This window comes from Mustela putorius, unplaced genomic scaffold (assembly GCF_011764305.1).
Source record: "Mustela putorius furo isolate JIRA1106 unplaced genomic scaffold, ASM1176430v1.1 tig00003853_pilon_pilon_pilon, whole genome shotgun sequence".
NCBI classification, from domain to species: domain Eukaryota; kingdom Metazoa; phylum Chordata; class Mammalia; order Carnivora; family Mustelidae; genus Mustela; species Mustela putorius.
In genome coordinates this window covers 35,095,415-35,109,410 of record NW_025422005.1, presented here as the reverse complement: position 1 = coordinate 35,109,410, position 13,996 = coordinate 35,095,415, and the positions used below count along the sequence as shown (strand labels likewise).

Below are 13,996 nucleotides of genomic sequence, written 5' to 3'. Positions count from 1 at the left end.
TTGTTTCATTTTTTCCCTCCCTACCCCCCAGACCCCCCACCTTGCCTCTCAAGTTCCTCATATCAGAGAGATCGTATGATAATTGTCTTTCTCTGATTGACTTATTTTGCTGAGCATAACACCCTCTAGTTCTATCCACATTGTTGCAAATGGCAAGATTTCATTTCTTTTGATGGCCGCATAGTATTCTATTGTATATATATATACCACATCTTCTTTATCCATTCATCTGTTGATTGGCATCTAAGTTCTTTGGCTAGTTTGGCTAGTGTGGACGTTACTGCTATAAACTTTCGGGCGCACGGCCCCCTTTGGATCACTACATTTTTATCTTTAGGGTAAATATCCAGTAGTGCGATTGCTGGGTTGTAGGGTAGCTGTATTTTCAACATTTTGAGGAACATCCATACTGTTTTCCAGAGTGGCTGCACTAGCTTGCATTCCCACCAACAGTGTTGAAAGGATCCCCTTTCTCCACATCCTCGCCAGGATCTGTCATTCCCTGACTTGTTAATTTTAGCCAATCTGACTGGGTGAGGTGGTATCTCATTGTGGTTTTGATTTGTATTTCCCTGAGGCGGAGTGATGTGGAGCACTTTTTCATGTGCCTGTTGGTCATCTGAATGTCTTCTTTGCAGAAATGTCTGTTCATGTCTTCTGCCCATTTCTGGATTGGAGTATTTGTTCTTTGGGTGTTGAGTGTGGTAAGTTGTTTATAGATTTTGGATACTAGCCCTTTCTCTGATGTGTCATTTGCAAATATCTTCTCCCATTCTGTCAATTGCCTTTTGGTTTTGTTGACTGTTTCCTTTGCTGTGCAGAAGCTTTTGATCTTGATGAAGTCCCAGTAGTTCCTTTTTGCCCTTGCTTCCCTTGCCTTTGGTGATGTTCCTAGGAAAAAGTTGCTGCAGCTGAGGTTGAAGAGGTTGCTGCCTGTGTTATCCTCAGAGAGTTTGATGGATTCCTGTCTCACATTGAGGTCCTTTATCCCTTTCGAATCTAATTTTCATGTGTGGTGTAAGGAAATGGTCCAGTTTCGTTTTTCTGCATGTGGCTGTCTAATTTTCCCAGTGCCATTTGTTGAAGAGACTTGTCTTTTTTCCATTGGACATTCTTTCCTGCTTTGTCGAAGATTAGTTGACCATAGAGTTGAGGGTCTATTTCTGGGCTTTCTATTCTGTTCCATTGATGTATGTGTCTGTTTTTGTGCTAGTACCATACTGTCTTGATGATGACAGCTTTGTAATAGAGCTTGAAGTCTGGAATGGTCTTAAGTGTTCTTACCCCTCATATACATGTATACAAATGGTAATTATATGATGTGATGAATATATTAATTAACTTGATAATGGCAAGCATTTCACAATGTATATATATATAAAATCATACTGTACATCTTAAAAAATCACATTTTATGCAGCTTAAATATATAGAATTTTTATTTGTCAATCATATTTTAATAAAGCTGGGGAAAAAGTGTTCCTCCCTTCAAAGAATTATTTGAAATGTACTTGCAACTTTTATGCAAGTGTGATATTGTTTCAAAATAAAAAGAAATATGATAATTAATCTTGTATGAATTTTATTTAATAGTAAGTGCTTCCCCATTATCTATTTACTTTGAGCTGCTCACGAGAATATTTTTTGTAGTCATGGAGATAAAAAATACAGCATGAGGAACATAGTCAGAGGTATTGCAGTAATGTTGTATGGGGACAGATGGCAGATATGCTTGTGCTAAGCATAGCATGATGTATAGACTTAATCAAATTACTGTGTTATACACCTGAAATGAATGTAACATTGTGTGTCAACTATAGTTGATTCAATTTTTAAAAAAAGAATATTTTTTTTTGTTTCTTAGCTTATAATTCAAATTTCCAAAGTTATTTGAAGAAGAATTACTCTTTAATGTTTTAGTTTCATTTCATGTTCATTTTATTTTTATTTTTATTTATTTATTTATTACATAAATTAACCCATTTATTATAGGCTAGCAATGTTTCAAATGGTGGCGCTTCTACTGGTTTTTAAACTCCTTCAGTCTTCTGATGGCAGACTTTACTGTGACAGCAGAAGTGGTGTTAAAGGTCCAGTGATGGTTTTCATGCAGGAGCCACAATGCCATATCCCCACAGTTTGTCTTTTCATCTTGGTTTTGCCACAGAAGGAGCAAGCGTACTTGACATGCTGACTTATCTCAATCTTCTTCACCATCTTTCTGAGGGAGGCACCATAATGGGTCCCATATTTGCCCACGATTCCGACCTTCTTGGTGCGTTTAGCCGTGTCGCTGAAAACTAGGTCTGAGAGCTCATGTTCATTTTAAAGGTTAAATTATCAACAGTATGAACTTATCATTCATTTTAAGTAATAGTTGGTTATTTCTTATTCAAATTATAATCTAAATTTTTAAAAGATTTTGTTTATTTGGCAGAGAGAGAGCATACAAGCATAAGCAGGGGCAATGACAGAGGGAGAGGGAGAAGCAGGCTCCCCACTGAGTAGAGAGCACGATGTGGGGCTTGATCTCAGGACTCTGGGATCATGATCTGAGCCAAAGGCAGGCACTTAACTGACTGAGCCACCCAGGCGTCCCTAAATTTTAAGTTTTTGTGTCTTTCCTGAATGTATGAATTTATAGTCTTCTAACTTACATATGTATCTATTTTCCCCTCCCTCTCTAGAGAGAGAGCACAAGAGTGTGTGAGCCGGAAGGAGGGGCTGAGGGAGGGGGATAGAGAGAATCCTAAGCAGGCTCCACACCCAGCATGGAGCCCAACACGGGGCTCAATCTCATGACCCTGAGATTATGACCTGAGACAAAATAAAGAGTCAGGCAGATGACTGAGCCACCCAGGCACCCCAGTCTTCTAATTTTTTAGTTTTGTGAATATTGGCATTTAATGTAATCTCACTTTTTTGCATAACAGTGGCAATAACAAGAATATTAATAGCTAATACACAGTAAACATTTACTGTGTACTAGCACTGTGCTAGGTCTTTAAGATGTTTTGCGTTAACTTAACTTTTTTTTTTTTTGAGAGAGAGAATGCATGCAGGGACCACATGGAGGGTTGGGGGGCAGAGAGAGAATCTTAAGTAGGCTCCAGGACCAGTGTGTAGAGCCCATGTGGTGCTTGATCATGACTTGAGCCAAAATCAAGAGTCAGATGCTTGACCAACTGTGCCAGCCAGGTGCCCCTTAATTTAACTCTTAAAACAATCTTCTGAGGTATGTACTGGTATGATCCCAATTTTACAGATGAGGATATAATGCCAGCATAAGCAGCTCATGAAAGTTCCCATAACTGGTTAAGTGGTGGAACTGAGGTTAGAATTCAGGCATTCTGATGCCTGGGTTTAAGATCTTAATCATTATGTTATATTCAATTATATATATAGTGAAAAGTAAAACAACCAGTTTAAATCCAAAGAGTGATTGCGAAGGGGGAAAAAGTCAGTCAAATGAAGACAGTATATATTGAACTTGTTTTCTTTGCTGTCCATAAAGAAGAAAATTCAGGCATAGATTTTATATAGTGCATTGCAAATCTTTATTACCTTTAATAACACACAATCTTGCCTTTTGTATTATATCACATATTTAATGTGCAGACCTTTTAAAAAAAACTAGGTGGTGTTGTACTAGAACCGTAACTCTACTGTTGAGCCCAATATATTAAATTCGTATAATCACAGACCTATTATGTATTCATTTAAATTGGATGTTTATAATTTTAATACAAGGAAATAATTCACTTTGTAGTATAGATAGAACAATCAAACAGGTAACTTCATAAATGGAGAATATGTTATTGATTTTATTCACTTTATCTTTATTTGGCTTTATGATTTACCCATAGCAATTTAAATATTCTCAGTCTTTCTTGTGTTACAGAATTTGTTAGAAAGCAGTAGGTTTTTACAGAGAACAAGAAGAGGCAGAACATTTGGAAGTTTTACTGAAGAGTGGTTTATAAAACTAACTTTAAAAAAAAGATTTTATTTATTTGACACAGAGAGAGAGACAGACAGACAGTGAGAGAGGGAACACAAGCAGGGTGAGTGGGAGAGGGAGAAGCAGGCTTCCTGTAGAACAGGGAGCCTGATGGGGGGGCTTGATCCCAGGATCATGACCTGAGCCGAAGGCAGGTGCTTAACCAACTGAGTCAAACAGGCGCCCCTATAAAACTAACTTTAAGAATGATTTGGATGGCGGTTGTAATCTAAATATGTGGCTCATTTGCTAATGGCTCCAAACCCTGTGATTCTAGGAAGATTATAAGGTCACATTGTGGGAGAAAAAATGTAAACCAGTTTTTGTAGCTCCTTTTGTGGGAGGATAGTTTCCCCCAGAGTTCAGCTGTAGGAGATAATGTACCTGAAGGTGGTTGTTAAAATATACAGTTCTGTACTGATATAAATAGTGAATTTTCTAAGATCATATGTGGTGAATTTGCTGCAGAACTGTACATTGGCATTTTTTTTCAGTTTTCTGAATAGTAAAATATTTCATTTTTTAATAATATATTTTGGTTTTAGCTCACTGCTCTAAGAGTGTATTTGGAGTACTAATTTGGCACTCACTTCTTCAGATATATTCTGTTCCCTTTAGCCAACATATATGCTATTTATTTTCAACTGGATTTTATCTTCTTTTTTTGAACAGATTAATTTTGGGGGAGGGAAAATACAACTATTAATATCTGTCAACAAATATGGTCAAAATAAAATATATGAGCACAACCTGAACAGGATCCTGTTGATCCAGCGTCACAACCATTGAGCTACATTTTGGCTCAGTCATTGAATGGATCATCTTTTCTTTCTTTCTTTTTTTTTTTTTTTTTTTGATCATTATATCTAAGTCCACACCTATGAGCATTCTTACAATATGATTTGGTTTCCTTCTGAATTTTGGATATTATGGATTGGGAGGATTTTAGAAGAATCTTTAGGCTGAAAAACTGGTATAGTAAAATTTTTGATTCTTTAAAGCAGCATGTGAGTGGAAAAGGTGAACTGTTACTTGAATACCTTCATTTATTTATTTTTTTAAATAGCTCCATTTAAATCTCTAATATCTTTTGCCTTTATAAAAAGGTTATAGATACCATTGGATTTCCAAATAATTGTGTAAGATTTTGCTAAAATAATTGCTAGCCAGTAGGTTAAATAACTTTTGAAGTGTATTTGTTGAATTACTCTTAATAACTGAAAAGTGGTTACAGGGATGTAATGCTCCATGCAGTATTCCCTCAGCTTTTTCTAGATAGAGTATAGGTTAATGTTCATTCTCACAAAGCCCCTTAGATCATGCTTTATATCTTTTTAATTATACGTTTGTGCGTTTGTGATTCTTTTGGGGTTATGGAATATAATAATATGAAATATCCTTTCATCATATGAGAACAGACTGAACTATTTCTGTAAGAAGTGTAGCAGTCAGCAGAGCTGCAGCCAGAGAGGCTTTCACACTTCTGATAGGCTGTGAAACTGCTCAGTGGATTTTGGTTTGAGAGACAATATCCGTTTTAAGTTAATCTTTGTGAGATACATGTTATTGTAGACAATTCAAATTCAATTGACTTTCTACCCTTAGAACAAAGAAATACCACACATTAATTTTTTCAACATAAAATTAAATGTTTTTTTAAAGGGATTTTTATAAGCCAGGAGGAGAGGCAGAGGGAGAGCAGACTCCTCACTAAGCAGGGATCCCGATGCGGGGCATGATCCCAGGACCCAGGGATCATGACCTGAGCTGAAGGCAGATGCTTAACCGACTGAGCCACCCAGGCGCCCAAACATAAAATTAATTTTTGAGTCTTAGCTGCTGTGGTATAATCCTGAAGCTTGTTGAAAAAGCAACAGAGGAGGGTATTTGGTATTTTATTAAAAAAAATTTTTTTTAACAAAGCTTGATTATAGGGAATTGAAAATGTATATGCAGGAACATGGGACATTCTAGAAGCCAACATGAAGTAGTTGTGTTCCATTGGCAGAATTTTTCAGTAAATGATATAACGGTTAATTGAATAAATCCTTGTGTTGTAATTTCTTAGTTCTACACTACACTGTTAAGTGATTTCCCCCCCCAAAATTACATTTAGAGTAGATATGACAAATGAGTGATTTCTAAATAAAACCCAGATTGCTATGTTGTAAGTTAAATTAAATACTTTTTAATAATCATGTGAAATAGGGGCGCCTGGGTGGCTCAGTGGGTTAAGCCGATGCCTTCGGCTCAGGTCATGATCTCAGGGTCCTGGGATCGAGTCCCGCATCGGGCTCTCTGCTCAGCAGGGAGCCTGCTTCCCTCTCTCTCTCTGCCTGCCTCTCCGTCTACTTGTGATTTCTCTCTGTCAAATAAATAAATAAAATCTTTAAAAAAAAATCATGTGAAATAATGTAAATTTGATACTGTGCTAAATATTGGTAGTTCTCCAATCATTTTTTTAATAATTTTTTATTTTTTATAAACATATAATATATTTTTATCCCCCGGGGTACAGGTCTGTGAATCACCAGGTTTACACACTTCACAGCACTCACCATAGCACATACCCTCCCCAATGTCCATAACCCCACCCCCCTTCCCTCAAACCCCCTCCCCCCAGCAACCCTCAGTTTGTTTTGTGAGATTAAGAGTCACTTATGGTTTGTCTCCCTCCCAATCCCATCTTGTTTTATTTATTCTTCTCCTACCCCCTTAACCCCCCCTGTTGCAACTCCACTTCCTCATATCAGGGAGATCATGCTTAGCGAAATAAGTCAAGTGGAGAAAGACAACTATCCAATCACTTTTTAAAAAAAATATTTATTTATTTGACAGAGATCACAAGTAGGCAGAGAGGCAGGCAGAGAGAGAGGGGGAGGCAGGCTCCTTGCTGAGCAGAGAGCCCAATGCAGGGCTCCATCCCAGGACCCTGAGATCATGACCTGAGCCAAAGGCAGAGGCTTAACCCACTGAGCCCCCCAGGCACCCCTCTCCAATCATTTTTAATTTAATAAGTTATTTCATGTCCTTTGTTTGAGTGTATAAGATGCATTTCTTTCTTTCTTTAAGATTTTATTTATTTATTTGACAGGCAGAGATTACAAGTAGGCAGAGAAGCAGGCAGAGAGAGAGAGAGAGGAGGAAGCAGGCTCCCTGCTGAGCAGAGATCCCTCGATCCCAGGACCCTGGGATCATGACCCGAGCCGAAGGCAGAGGCTTTAACCCACTGAGCCATAATTTATGTATACATAATTTATGTATCTGCCTATTCTTACTTAGGACTTCAATATTTACTTCCCAAATGTGATTCACTGTGTTTCTGAATGAGGTGGGAGGGATTATGATTAATTCCATTACTGCTGAGGATGCAAAAAGAGTTATTTTTCAAAGTAGTTTAAACAGCTTGGTTTCATTTTAAAAATTACATACTAATTAATTACAACAATATATCAAAGTTCAGAGGAAAAGGTAAAAATCATCTGAACATTTATCCAGACAGCCTTATCAGTAAACAGGCGCAGAAATATATGCATATAATTTTATCTAAATAGGCTCATAATAGTATGTACAACCTTTGTGTTGTTTTAGATCATTTGTTTAAAATGAAATAAATAGTTTACATACACATACACATAGATATTGCTGAGTTTTAGTATTTCATCATTTTAGAGGAATAATGTTATCTTTAGGAAGATTTAAAAATTTCTAGTGCTTATATGTATTACAGGTTTTAAGTTTTTTTTATTCACTACATACCGTGCATTAAGATTTGTGTTGTGGGGGCACCTGGGTGGCTCAGTGGGTGAAGCCTCTGCCTTTGGCTCAGGTCATGATCCTAGGGTCCTGGGATCCAGCCCCACGTCAGGCTCTCTGCTCAGCGGGAAGCCTGCTTCCTCCTCTCTCACTGCCTGCCTTTCTGCCTACTTGTGATCTCTGTCAAATAAATAAATAAAATCTTAAAAAAAAAAAGATTTGTGTTGTGGGAAATGCTTAAAGTATTCAGTTCCTATCATTTAATATGGATTATCAGTACAGTAGAACTTTTCTCATTCATTTATTCATTCAGTAATAGGAGTTGAATTAGTTGAAACTATATATTAAGCTTGTAATGTGGGCTGAACTGTGATAGGCAATAGGGATATAAAAAGAGAATGTCTTGGATTTGTTGATGGTAGGGAACAATTGGAGGTACCTGATGAGAAAAGTTACACAAAATATATGAGGAAAGAATCCGGGAGTTCTGTGTCATTACAGTCAAATAAAAGAAGACAGTGTAGCCTGGTGATAAGATTAGGGCTCACATTCCAACTGTTTGTGTCACTTACTAGTTCCTTGGTTTTGAGTAACTAACTCCTTTAGGTGACAACATTCTTTTCTCTAGTATGAGGCTATAATATCAACTTTTTCCAGTTGTTAGGACATTGAAAGTTATTATATGCTAGGCTCTGTGCTAACTGCTCTCATTTATATGTTTTCCTACTTACTTGTATGGTTGGATTTGAAGGAGATGTAGAGAAATTCTTCAGATGCTGGTGGGGTGGGGAAGTGAATGTAAGAAGAACATTCCAACCAAAAGGAACTAGATGTTCAGCTTGCAAGTGTAAAAGGATGTGTAAAAGAACATCATGTTTGAGAAATGATGAGCATGTGTGTGAAGGCAAAGCATAGAGAGAGGAGAGTTGAAAGTGGAAATTTAACTTGTGATGATCGAGGGTCTGTCTTTCTAAGCAGTTTGGGCCTTCTCCTGTAAGGCAGTTTGTGCAAATTCAGTTGTTCATGGGGAACCAAGCAGCTAAGGTAAATGAGTCAATTGGACTGGGTAAGGACTCCAGTAAACTCTGGGAAATCTCAGATCATATATGCGCTGTCCTACCTAGGTGTCCTCTCTCCTGCTCCAGCTGAGTTTTGCTATGTGCAGATTTGGGCCCAGTGTTGCTAAATTTTCTAATTTTTTGAAGTGAAACCAGATATCTATGTTTTTAGCGTGAAATCTTCCTGTGTTCAAAACACCTGTGTATGGGGGAAAACCCTACAATTTATGGGTTCTGCTATAGAAAGCTGGGAAGCCATACTAGCTTTTTAAAATAAAAAGGGTAATTGGGGGGCACCTGGGTGGCTTAGTCTTTAAGCATCTACCTTTGGCTTAGGTCATGATTTCAGGGTCCTGGGATCGAGCCCCGCATTAGGCTCCGTGCTCAGCGGGAAGCCTTACTTCTCCCTCTCCTAGTGTTCCCTCTCTCACTGTGTCTCCCTCTGTCAAAGAAATAAATAAAAATCTTTTAAAAAGGGGAGGGGGTAATTGCCATGGCCAGATCTGATTTTGAAATAGATTATTCTCATCTCAGTGTGGAGGGAGATTGGGTTATAATGAATGAACACAGAATGGCACAGAATGTAACAGAAAATGTGAGAGAAAAGAAGGGGCTAACCTAAGGCAGTGGCATTAGGGCTAGAAGAAGAGATGAATCAAAGTCAGAATTTCAGTGCAGTGCTTCCCTGTATTTTCCCTTTCATGGACTATTGTGGATTTACCATTTGGAAAGGTTTATGTCTTACAAGCAAACTGTATTTATTAGCAATCATATTACCATAAAATTTAATTGTCACTTACAGGTTCCTATAGGCACAAGATGACTAGTGCATACAACATTGAGTTGTGCAATCCTAGTTCATAGTAAAAAAACAAAATGAAACAAAAACAAAACAAAACCCCGAAATGTAAAAAATCCAAACCCTGAAATTGTAATTAGCTTTTGTAGCCTTACTGTAAGTATGAGCACAATAGGGAAAAGTGAATGTGTACAATTCCTAATTACTACTCAAATTAAATCTAGCTAAAAAGGAAATATAAATGAGTTTGACAGGCGGTGTTACACTCTGAATGAGAATACACATCTTCTAAACAATTCATTGTATCAGTCTCAAACATTTTGGTCTCATGAGCCCTTTACACTGTTAAAAATTACTGAGGACTCCCACAGAACATTTGCTCATGTGGGTCATTACTATCAATATTTGCCATATTAGAAATGAAAATTTAAATAAGGGGTCTGCTTTGGAGTTAGATCTCTCCAAGAAAGTGTCATTTATTTATTTGAGAATTTACTTATTTATTTGACGGACAGAACACAAGTAGGGAGAGAGGCAGACAGAGGGAGAGGGAGAAACAGGCTCACCGCTGAGCAGAGAGCCCGATGTGGGGCTTGATCCCAGGACCCTGGGATCATGACCTGAGCTGAAAACAGCCGCTTAACTGACTGAGCCACTCAGGTGCCCCAGAAGGTGTCATTTAAGCTGAGATCTGAACTTGATTAGCATACTTTAGCAACAACAGTAATAACTAATATTTACTGATGACTTACTATATTTAAAACTGGCAATGATAGCAGTGATATAAGCTACATAATATGATTATTATTTTACAAATGAAGGAAGTGATATTTGAAAAGTTAACTAACTTGACTATTAAATTATGGGAACAGAACTTGGATCCACAACCTGAAATTTTATAACAATAAATAAAATAGGAATGGCAAACAATAAAGCAAGTTCTGCACTATATAATAAGTCTTATTTTTAGTAAATAAGTAAATAGGTAAATAAGTAAATAGTAAATAAGTGAATAATAATAATAAATAATAAATGCACTAACTTATTTATACTAAGTTATTAGTATAACTCAGAGTTTTATTGACATGTTGAAATTATTCCTAAAAATGCTTTTGTGTTAAACCTTTTTTTTTTTTTTTTAAGATTTTATTCATTTGAGAGATGGGGAAAGAGAATACACGCACAGTGGGAGAGGGCAGAGAGGAGCAGAGGGAGGTGGGAAATAGAGAGAGGGAGATAATTTCCGGCGTACTCCATGCTGAGCACCCGAGCCCAATGTGTGGCTTGATCCCACAACCTGAGATCGTGACCTGAGCCCAAACCAAGAGTCCAATGTTTTTTTTTTTTTTTTTAAAGATTTTATTCATTTATTTGACACAGAGAGATCACAAGTAGGCAGAGAGGCAGGCAGAGAGAGAGAGGAGGAAGCAGGCTCCCCGCTGAGCAGAGAGCCCGATGCGGGACTCGATCCCAGGACCCTGAGATCACGACCCGAGCCAAAGGCAGAGGCCCAACCCACTGAGCCACCCAGGCACCCAAGAGTCCAATGTTTAATGGACTAAGTCACCCAGGTGCCCCTGGGTTAAATCTGTTTTTATGTGAATTTTTATAAGAGATGAAATACTACTAACTGGCATAGATAGGAGTCAGTACAATTGTATTTGCAATGCCATGTCATTTAAATATTCCATGTAGTACAGCAGATACTGTTAGCACAACACAATTTGGATTTTTCACCTTTTTCTTTACAGTTTCACTTCCAGATGAATTTCATTTGATTCTACTACTTTTAGATTAAGTTTTATTTTGAATATGTTACTGAACTCAAATAAAAGAAAAATACATTATTCTTTTCGCAGGAGCCCTTATTCTCTATGTCTTCCACTATTACCATGATTTTTACTGATGTGAAAATTCAAATTTTAACAGTTTTGCAGTGTAAAAATTGCCACTCAGCTCTTTAAGGCAGCAACTGCCATATTATCATAGAACTTAAATCAGAAAAGGATTTTAATTTTTTTGAAGGATTTATTTATTTATTTGTCAGAGAGACACAGCACGAGAGGGAACGCAAGCAGGGGGAATAGGAGAGGGAGAAGCAGTCTCCTTGCTGAGTAGAGAGCCCGATGCAGGGCTGGATCCCAGGGCCCTGGAATCATGACCTAAGCCAAAGGCAGATGCTTAAGGACTGAGCCACCCAGGCACCCTGAAAACCTTTTATATGACAGATACAACATTAAAGCCCATTGTCTAAATCACCATAACAACCCTGTAAAGGTATTTTATAGATGGGAAAAAATGCCCCCCTAAATTAAATACCTCATTCACATTCCAACAACTAGTTTTAGATAGAGCCAGGATTTAAACCCAAGCGTATTTGATTTCAAAGTTCTGTCACATTAGTTAAAAACTGTAAGCAGTTTGGTCAATAAATACTTGTCACTTGGGAGATAACATTTGCCAAATATGTTTGACAAAAGATTGGTTTTAAGATATATAAAGAACTTTTGCAGCTCTATAATAACAAGACCCAACATGATACGGGCAAAAGGTGTAAATAAACACATCCTGAAAGTTTATATACAAATGGCTAATGAACCGGGTTACCTGGGTGGCACAGTGAGTTAAGTGTCCGACTCTTGGTTTCAGCTCAGGCTGTGATCTCAGCCTTGTGAGATCATGTTGGCTCCATGTTCAGTGCCTAGTTTGCTTGAGATTCTCTCCCTTTCCCTCTGCCCCTGCCCCTGCTCGTGCTCCTCTCTTTTTCTCACTCTTTCTTGCAAATAAAATAAATAAAATCTTTTTAAAAAACCCAAATGACTAATGAAGACATTAAAAAACACTCAACATCATTAATCGTCAATGAAATGTAAGCTAAAACCACAGTGAGACGTTACCGAATTCTTGTCAGCATGGCTAAAATTAAAAAGCCAAATATTGGCAAGGATGTGGAACAATCCCAAGTCTTATACATTGTTTTTGGGAATATAAAATGTTATACCTGTTTTGGGAAAAGGTCTACACATTCATCTATGCAATCATCCAGAAATTCTACTCACGTATTTACTTAAGATAAATGAAAGCACATTTCAACAGTATCAACAAAAAACCTTGTACAAGGATGTTTATAGCAACTTCAGTCATAATAACCCCCAAATGGAAACAGCCTAGTTGTACATGAACAGAAGAATGGCTAAATAAACTTGATATTTATATATGGACTACTACTCAGCGGTACAAAGGAGCAAACACCTGGGACATCTGCGTGGCTCAGTTGGTTAAATGTCTGCCTTCGGCTCAGTTCATGGTCCCAGGGTCCTGGGATTCTGTTTTGCATCTATCTCTTGATCGGTAGGGAGGCTGCTTCTCCCTCTGCCTGCCCTGTACTTCCTGTTTGTACTCTCTCTCTCATTCTCCCCCTCTCTCTGTGACTAATAAATAAAATCTTAGAAAACAAAACAAAATACATGATACATGCAGAAGCATGAATACACTTTAAAAATATTAAGCTGAGTAAAAAAAGCCTCACTTAAAAGAGTATATGTTTGTTTGATTTTATTATAGGAAGTTCTGTAACAGGCAAAACTAATCAGTAGTTTAATAAAATTAGGACACTGGTTGCCTAGAGGGGATTGGCTGGTAGGAGGCATGAGAACATTTTCTAGGGTAATGGTAAGGTTCTGTGTCTTGATTTTTTTTTTTTAATTAGTTTTTGGATTACTCATTGCAAATGCATGTAAGTACAATTAATTTTGGGATGTTGATCTTATAACCTTATTTTTTTTTAAGATTATTTATTTATTTATTTGACAGAGAGAAATCACAATTAATTGGAGAGGCAGGCAGAGAGAGAGAGAGGGAAGCAGGCTCCCTGCTGAGCAGAGAGCCCAATGCGGGACTCGATCCCAGGACCCTGAGATCATGACCTGAGCCGAAGGCAGCGGCTTAACCTACTGAGCCACCCAGGCGCCCCGATCTTATAACCTTATTGACCTTGGTTATTACCTCTCAGTAGTTTCTGTGTAGATTCCATAGGGTTTTCCCTGCATAAGCTCATGCCACCTATGAATAGTCTCAGATCTTCTTTTGCTCTTCTTTGCTCACCTAACTCCTACCTATTCTTCAGTCTTGACTTAAATAGAATTCCTCAGAATCTAACTTGGAATCCCTCTTCCCATTTCTCTAGGTGAGGTCTCCCTATTATATACCCTGTACTTCAGAGCATTTCTCATAATTATGTAAAAGTATGTAATAATACTTGTTTAATGTCATCTTTTCCCCTAGACTGTAGGCTTCATGAGGATAGGGACCATGCCTTTCTTGTTCACAAATATATGCTAGGGATATATTATAGGCACATATCATATTAACAAAAAAATATGT

At 37.6% G+C, this 13,996-nt stretch overlaps 1 protein-coding gene and 1 pseudogene across 1 annotated transcript in view; one reads left to right on the top strand and one right to left on the bottom strand.

The window, feature by feature from the left end:
• Positions 1-13,996, top strand: part of ZSWIM5 (zinc finger SWIM-type containing 5) — a 217,976-nt gene that overhangs the window by 28,460 nt on the left and 175,520 nt on the right. The window lies entirely within an intron of this gene.
• LOC123387374 overlaps positions 2,021-13,996 on the bottom strand; it is a 37,859-nt pseudogene continuing 25,883 nt past the window's right edge.